The following is a 9172-nucleotide window of genomic DNA, read 5'->3' as shown; positions in this document are numbered from 1 at the left end:
AAGAAGCGGAGATCAGTTGCAGTTAATCCCGCCAACAATGTGTGGAGCGGGGTGGGGACAAAAATGACCTTGCCCCTCCCCCCTCCCCCCAGCAAACCTAAAAGAGAGATAAGGAAGGGAAGGGAAAGGGAAAGAGGAGAGAAAGGGAAAGAAAAAAAAAGAGAATGAAGAAAGGTAATTAGGGATATCAGTTGTAATTTTCCCGCCAACAAGGTGTAGATCGGATGGGGGGGGGGGGGGGTGCACTGGCGTACTGATAGGGGAGGGGGGAGCTATGGAGAAATAGAATTCAAACGTGGTTTATTTCTAATTCCATAACGGTGGTTTACAAATAATGCTGAAATGAGATAATTTTCCGAGATTTTTCCTCACTTTATGCGTTTGTTGGAAAATGACAAATTCCTAAATTTACAGCCAGGCAAGAACATGCTTCTTGAGATGCCTTCATATCAGGGCCCACATTTCTGGGGGCTCTGCCCCCTGGTCCCAACCAAGAGCCCTTAGGCGGGCCCCTTGATACTCATCTGACCGTAATTGAGTGCCTAAAACCCTTGAGATTCCGGGGCTCTGCCTCCTGAACCCCAAGCCAATTAGTGACCTGCCACTGTAACAATTAGGTATCAAAATAATGTTCATCTGACCGTAATTAAATGCCTAAAACTCCTGAACTTCCGGGGCTCTGCCCCCTGGACCCCGCCTAGGGCCCTAAGGCGGACTCCTGAATGCTAATCTGACCGTAAATTAAAACCTTAAACCCCTGAGCTTCCGGGGCGGACAAGGTATCAACATATGTTCATCTGACCGCAGGCGCGTAGCCAGGGGGGCGGTGGGGTGGTCCCCCCCATAAACACCGGCCATAAAAAGAGAGGAGTGAAAAGGAAAAGGACGTAGGAAGAAAAGGGAATAGACAAAGAACATTTTTGAAATTCAGACAAGGATTAAGAGTCGAGAACGGTACAACGAATCGTCTTCTTTCTCTAATGAATTAATGAAACGTCAAAGCTTCCGCACTTCGCGCGGGAGGGGGAAACTGAAATGAGACGAGGATTAAAAGTCATAACGGTATACGAATCGTCTTCCGTCTCTAATGATTTAATGAAACGTAAAAGCTTTCGCGCTTCTCGTGAGATGGGGGGAAACGTCTTCTTTCTCTCATAATTTATTGAAATGTCAAAGCTTCCGCGCTTCGCGGAGGAGGGAGGGGAAAAATCGCCCCTCCCGGCACCCACCCACCCCTAATTACGTCACTGCTGGTCACCATTACGTACCAATATTTGGCTCGCATAATTTCAAATTTGGGCCTTCCCCCCCCCCCCCCCCTAAGAAATCTTGGATCCGCGCCTGCTTGTGACTGTCTTAATTACGACCAAAAGTTTTACCTTTCTTTCTTAAACTATTCCTATGAGGATATTTTGTTTAATTAAGCCCTGTCTTATGCAATATTTCTCTGTTAGTTTACAAATCTTTCCATGATATTCTCATTCTCTCGTACACCCAATTTTCGAATGATGGGATTTTTGCATTTTTCTCATAGTTGGGCATGCCTATAGGCTTGGTTATAATAATCATGTCCATGTTTCTGCTTCATGATACCATGACCATTAATTTTAATTAATTGAACAGACCAGACATAGCCATTCATCATTCCCATTCTAGGGCCAAATTTCACTTCATTGCCAAGAATGTATTCCGTATTCCCTTCTTTTCACAGATGCGTCGCACCCCTGCGCCTGCCATCATCAAGTCAGCTACAATATTTGTGCTAGATCGGTCATAAGTATAAACAGGATTAAGAGTCGAGAACGGTACAACGAATCGTCTTCTTTCTCTAATGAATTAATGAAACGTCAAAGCTTCCGCACTTCGCGCGGGAGGGGGAAACTGAAATGAGACGAGGATTAAAAGTCATAACGGTATACGAATCGTCTTCCGTCTCTAATGATTTAATGAAACGTAAAAGCTTTCGCGCTTCTCGTGAGATGGGGGGAAACGTCTTCTTTCTCTCATAATTTATTGAAATGTCAAAGCTTCCGCGCTTCGCGGAGGAGGGAGGGGAAAAATCGCCCCTCCCGGCACCCACCCACCCCTAATTACGTCACTGCTGGTCACCATTACGTACCAATATTTGGCTCGCATAATTTCAAATTTGGGCCTTCCCCCCCCCCCCTAAGAAATCTTGGATCCGCGCCTGCTTGTGACTGTCTTAATTACGACCAAAAGTTTTACCTTTCTTTCTTAAACTATTCCTATGAGGATATTTTGTTTAATTAAGCCCTGTCTTATGCAATATTTCTCTGTTAGTTTACAAATCTTTCCATGATATTCTCATTCTCTCGTACACCCAATTTTCGAATGATGGGATTTTTGCATTTTTCTCATAGTTGGGCATGCCTATAGGCTTGGTTATAATAATCATGTCCATGTTTCTGCTTCATGATACCATGACCATTAATTTTAATTAATTGAACAGACCAGACATAGCCATTCATCATTCCCATTCTAGGGCCAAATTTCACTTCATTGCCAAGAATGTATTCCGTATTCCCTTCTTTTCACAGATGCGTCGCACCCCTGCGCCTGCCATCATCAAGTCAGCTACAATATTTGTGCTAGATCGGTCATAAGTATAAACAAATAGTGGCATATCAAATATTTGTTCTAGAAATTGAATTGAATATAAATCAGGATCGAGTATGGACCGGGGTGGCAAATTGGCCATCAAGTTACAACAACACGAATCAGAAGTTTTGGTATGGGGTCATGAATTGGAAGCATATGCGATCCTACTTAACGGGAGGTTTTTTCATAAACCGGGATATTCTCGAAGCGGGAGGAAGCTAGGGCGTGGCCGGTCCACCACCATGGTGGCGGGAGGCCGCTATACGAGCTGCAGTGGGACGGCGAGAGGATGAGCGTGGTGGTGTTAGATTCCCTCCCAAAATTAATGCGGGAGTAGAGGGTTGACAGCCTGATATAGCTCAGCGACCTGACTATATTGACCTATACCTAGCTCTTCTTTCAGGAAAAGCTCAGGTAAATTGTTATTCGTTTTCATCTTCAAGTTATCATATCGCTACAAGAGTACAGCTACAGATAGATAGATACAAGACAAATACAACGGTTAACGGCCACCTTCTCGTGAGTATTTCCTCAGTTGTAATCATAGGCGCCGGAAGTGGGGGGGGGGGGGGGGCAGGGGGGGCAGGGGGGGCAGTTGCCCCCCAGTCAAAAAAGTTGGGGGGGGGGGGGCAAAACGCATTTTTGCCCCCCCCCCCAAAAAAAAAAAAAAAAGAATAAAAAAAAAAAAAACAGTAAAGAAGTAAACATGGTTTGTATTTTTAATCCAAAAGAACGTAACAATAATAAAAACCTGAATTAAATCACATATACAATTCCATTCAAAGAAAAAGGAAAGTTCACAGGAATTAAATTTCATAAACATTGCGCATGCCACCTATACGGTATTTAAAATGGAGGTCTCTATAATAGCGATACGCGCATATCGTGGACATATTTGTGCGAGAATGGGAAAGCGTGTCCGTTTTTTTTGTTATAGGGGTGAGAAGACATGAGCCCCTGAACGCTGGCGTACTGATGGGGAGGGGGGGGGGTATAGTACAGGCGCGGATCCAGGATTTCTTAGGGGGGGCCCAAATTTGAAATTATGCGAGCCAAATATTGGTACAGAATGGTGACCAGCAGTGATGTAATTAGGGGGGTGGGTGCAGGGAGGAGCGTGTTTCCACCCACCCTCCTCCGCGAAGTGCGGAAGCTTTGACATTTCAATAAATTATTAGAGAAAGAAGACGATTCGTTTTACCGTTCCCAAAAATAATCCTCGTCTGAATTATGTCCCCCCCCCCCCCCCCTCGCGCGGAAGCTTTAACGTTTCATTCAATCATTAGAGAAAGAAGACAATTCGTTGTGTCGTGTTATCGACTCCTAATCTTCGTCTAAATTCAGTTTCCCCCCTCCCGCGCGAAGCGCGAAAAATTTTTTAGAGAAAGAATACCAATCGTTGTAACGTTCTCGACTCTTAATCCTTGTCTGAATATCAAAAATGTTCTTTGTCTACACCCTTTTCTTCATACGTCCTCTTCCTTTTCACTCCTCTATTTTTTTGGCCGGCGGTTTTTGGGGGACCATACTGCCCCCCTGGCTACGCGCCCGCGGTCAGATGAACATAATATGTTGATACCTTGTCCGCCCCCGGAAGGTCAGGGGTTTAAGGCAATAATTTACGGTCAGATTAGCACTCAGGGGTCCGCCTTAGGGCCCTAGGCGGGGTCCAGAGGGCAGAGCCCCGGAAGTTCAGGGGTTTTAGGCATTTAATTACGGTCAGATGAGCATTATTTTGATACCTAATTGTGTCACTGGCAGGTCCCTAATTGGCGTGGGGTTCAGGGGTCGGAGCCCTTGGAAGCCCAAGGGTTTTAGGCACTCAATTACTCTACCTCATCGTATGGGAAATGTTGTTTCCACAGAGTTTTTGGATAATCTAATTACACAAATAATGATAGCATTCAAGAGAGTGCGCTTCTATCTACTAGTGGGTGTTTTTAAAGTTTTTAATTTAGGCACAGGCTTTGGAGTTATAGTTTAATGGATTTTGTCTGACAATTTTTCTTGGGTTATGTAAAATGGATTTCAAGTTTAAAGATAATAGTCACGTTTGTATAGAGCTCCTATGTGTCTAAACGCCTTACATATTACCCCGGTCATTGGATTCCATTGCTAACAAAAAGTCGTGTATAGGTTTACTAGGAGATCCTCTCCGAAGCCGCTATCAATGTTATTGGAGACAGTCGAGTTATGGTACGTTGTTCCTTAATCATGGTCTATATAGCTTTTTGAGCAAATGCTGAACCGTGTATAATATTTTGATTATGATCTACGCGTAAAAACACATACACATATCAACATATAATTTAATTCGTGATTAAAAATGTGGATTTTCTATACCTTCACATTTTGTTTCATTTACATATAGATAGAACTTTTCTTGGCCACAGAAACATACTCTCCTTTAGACACAAGTGCCATATGGTATTACTTTATCTCCCATGTAAATGAGACAAAATGTGAAGGTATAGAAAATCCACATTTTTAATCACGAGTTAAATTATATACACATATCAACATATAATTTAACTCGTGGTAAAAAATGTGGATTTTCTATACCTTCACATTTTGTCTCATTTACATATAGATAGAACTTTTCTTGGCCACAGAAACATACTCTCCTTTAAACACAAGTGCCATATGGTATTATTTTATCTCCCATGTAAATGAGACAAAATGTGAAGGTATAGAAAATCCACATTTTTAATCACGAGTTAAATTATATACACATATCAACATATAATTAAACTCGTGATTAAAAATGTGGATTTTCTATACCTTCACATTTTGTCTCATTTACATATATATAGAACTTTTCTTGGCCACAGAAACATACTCTCCTTTAAACACAAGTGCCATATGGTATTACTTTATCTCCCACGTCATTGATGGCTATTAGGTGGTTATTTTACCTGACTGCTTAAAAAGCATAAATGCTTGTAAGTAAGCAACCAGACGGCCGACCAGGCGCGGATCCAGGATTTCTTGGGGGGGGGGGCCCAAATTTGAAATTATGCAAGCCAAATATTGGTACGTAATGGTGACCAGCAGTGATGTAATTGGGGAGGGGGGTGGGTGCAGGGAGGGACGAGTTTTCCCCCTCCCTCCTTCGCGAAGCGCGGAAGCTTTGACATTTCAATAAATTATTAGAGATGGGAGACGATTCGTTTGTACCGTTCCCAAAAATAATCCTCGTCTGAATTATGTTCCCCCCCCCCCCCTCCTCACGCGGAAGCTTTTACGTTTCATTAAATCATTAGAGAAAGAAGACGATTCGTTGTGTCGTTATCGACTCTTAATCTTCGTCTAAATTCAGGTTCCCCCTTCGCGCGAAGCGCGGAAGATTTTACGTTTCATTAAATTATTAGAGAAAGAAGACGAATCGTTGTAACGTTTTCGACTCTTAATCCTTGTCTGAATTTCAAAATGTTCTTTGTCTACTCCCTTTTCCTTTTCACTCCTCTCTTTTTTTATTACGGTCAGATAAGCATTATTTTGATACCTAATTGTGACACTGGCAGGTTACTAATTGGCGTGAGGTTCAGGGGTCGGAGCCCCCGGAAGCCCAAGGGTTTTAGGCACTCAATTACGGTCAGATGAGTATCAAGGGGCCCGACTTAGGGCTCTTTGTCGGGTCCAGGGGGCAGAGCCCCCGGAAGTTCAGGGGTTTTAGGTGTTTAATTACGGTCAGATGAGCATTTTTTGATACCTTATTATTTTGTGACACAGGCAGGAAACTATTTGGCGTGCGGTCCAGGCGGCAAAGCCCACAGAAATCAGGGGTTTTAGTCATTAAATTACCAACAGATGAGCATCTAAGGGCCCGCCTTAGGGCCCTAGGTGGAATCCAGGGGGCAGAGCCCTCGGGGTTTTAGGCATTTAATCATGGTGAGATGAGCATATTTTGATACCTCATTATAATGTGACACTGGCAGTTAACTATTTTTTTTCTTTCTTGCTCTCTTTCTTTCTTTTTCTCTTTAATATACTTTTTCAAAAAAGTGGGTGGTGGGGGGGGGGGGGGTGGGGGTTCGAGGATCCCGATCCCCGCCGTTCCTCGAGCCCTGACATGTAGGCATCTCAAGAAGCATTTCCTTGCCTGGCTGTAAATTCAGGAGTTTGTCATTTTCCAACAAACGCATAAAAACAGTATAATATACTTAAAATTATGTCATTTCAGCATTAGTTGTAAATCACCGTTATGGAATTAGAAATAAACCACGTTTGAATTTTATTTCCCCCCCCCCCCGATCTACACCTTGTTGGCGGGAAAATTGCAACTGATATCCCTTACCTTTCTTCATTCTCTTTCTTTTTCTTTCCCTTTCTCTCCTTTTTTCCTTTCCCTTCCCTTCCTTCTTTCTCTTTTATGTTTGCTGGAGGAGGGCAAGGTCATTTTGGCCCCACCCCGCTCCACAATCTGTTGGCGGGAAAATTGCAACTGATATCCCCCTTCTTTTGTTTTCTTCTTCCTCTTTTTTCCTTCCCTTTATCTCCTCTTCTTTTTTTATCTTTCCCTTTCCTTCCTTCTATTTTTATTTTTTGATTGGGGGGAGGCAACAGCCTGGGAGGCAAGTCCTTTTGCCCAACCTCCCCGATCTCCTTCATCCCTCTTTTCCTTTCTTCTTCGTCTTCTTTTTCCCCTTTCTCTCCTCTTTCCCTTTCCCTTCTTTTCCCTCTCTCTGTCTCATTTTTTTTGCGGGGGGGGGGGGGGGGGGCAAGGCCCGCTCGGCCCCCCTTCTGGATCCGCGCCTGGTAAAGTATTTCTTATTCGAAAAAGTGATTTACACATGTTGATGTTGTGACATGATTTTCCGGCATTTTTTCTCCATTTTTTGTGTAAGTCATACCTTTTTATGCGTTTGTTGGAAAATAAGAAATTCCCACATTACAGTCAGGCGAAATGTAACGTGTAAGACTGGTGGTGAAGCAGATTTTTCGTCTGCCCCCCCCCCCCTTCCGAACTTTTTTTCTCATCACGTCACTGCCCCTGGAAAGTGAGCCCCCTGGAGTGTTTGCCCCCCCCCCCCCCCAATTCCAAACTGCTTCCGGCGCGCCTGTGCCTGCATACACCTTCATTGAAAAAATAATGTTAAATTTAAGGAGTTTATTGTAAGCCTAAAGACATTGCAAGCATTAAAGTCAGCCATAACCTGAGAAAAGTCTTTTCAGCAGCTAAATTGAGTAGATGGTTACCGGTATGTATTCCTAAACTAAGATTTCTTTCCTTTGAACAATTTGTATTGATGTCTGTAATTGGCTCTGCTGCCTTACAGATTGTTAAGCACATGGATGCATTTGAACACTATAGAGCTTGTAAAATTTTGTAGCAGCTTTTTAACTTGTTGGCAAGTCGTACATGAAGCTATTTTGTGTTATACGTTTCACCAAAAACATCAAGAATTTTAGTATATAGCCCTACTAGAGGTAATTCAGACAAAACACCAAATAAAATGGTATTTTTGTTTTAACTAACACTGCTTCGGATTTCGTATACTGCCATCTGCTGCTCATAATTTCCCGATGTGTCCACAGCCATGGCATACAATGCTTCACCAACTTAATTCATCTACATAATACTTGATAACGTATGGGGCATACCTTGGACCACCTTCCCATGTCAATTTATTTTGTTAACATTTTGCATTTCATTTCGTTTACAGGTATGACTATACTCTTGGTATTTGAAATAATACATGAAAACGATTCTAGAAAAGCTGTGATTAAGTTGTTTGTCATGTGATTATTTTTCTCATCCCTTTTCCATTGTACATTTTGTAGAAAGTACCTTCAAGGTAGAATAAGTTCCCTTTTTGTAATTAAATTCTTGATGGTGAAAAACAAAAATCTAAATTAATGTTTCTTGTTTTTCATTCCTTTCTAGCTGGGCAGAAGTTGTGACATTCTGCACACTGCTTTCCCAACATTAGTAAGATGACATATTGTGGGAATGATAGAAATACAGTCTTGGTGACTATTTTAATTAAGAGAGAGAGAAAAAAGGGGGGGGGGGTTGGGAGGGGGAGACTATTGAACTAATATATATATAGACAGACAGAGAGACTAAGGAGAAATAGAGAAAAAGCTAGTGTATGGATGAGTGAGAGTGGGGGGGGGGGTAAGATTGAACAGGGGAGAGAGGTCTAATATAGATAGAGAAAGGGGAGGGGCGCGCTTAGAAACAGAGAGAGAGACAGAGAGAGAGAGAGACTAAGGAGAAATAGAGAAAAAGCTAGTGTATGGGTGAGTGAGAGTGGGGGGGGGGGGTAAGATTGAACAGGGGAGAGAGGTCTAATATAGATAGAGAAAGGGGGAGGGGCGCGCTCAGAAACAGAGAGAGAGAGAGAGAGAGAGAGACTAAGGAGAAATAGAGAAAAAGCTAGTGTATGGGTGAGTGAGAGTGGGGGGGGGGTAAGATTGAACAGGGGAGAGAGGTCTAATATAGATAGAGAAAGGGGAGGGGCGCGCTTAGAAACAGAGAGAGAGACAGAGAGAGAGAGAGACTAAGGAGAAATAGAGAAAAAGCTAGTGTATGGGTGAGTGAGAGTGG

The sequence above is a fragment of the Strongylocentrotus purpuratus genome, unplaced genomic scaffold (assembly GCF_000002235.5).
Source record: "Strongylocentrotus purpuratus isolate Spur 01 unplaced genomic scaffold, Spur_5.0 spur5_scaffold_14, whole genome shotgun sequence".
Classification (NCBI taxonomy): Eukaryota; Metazoa; Echinodermata; class Echinoidea; order Camarodonta; family Strongylocentrotidae; genus Strongylocentrotus; species Strongylocentrotus purpuratus.
This window is presented reverse-complemented; position numbering follows the sequence as displayed.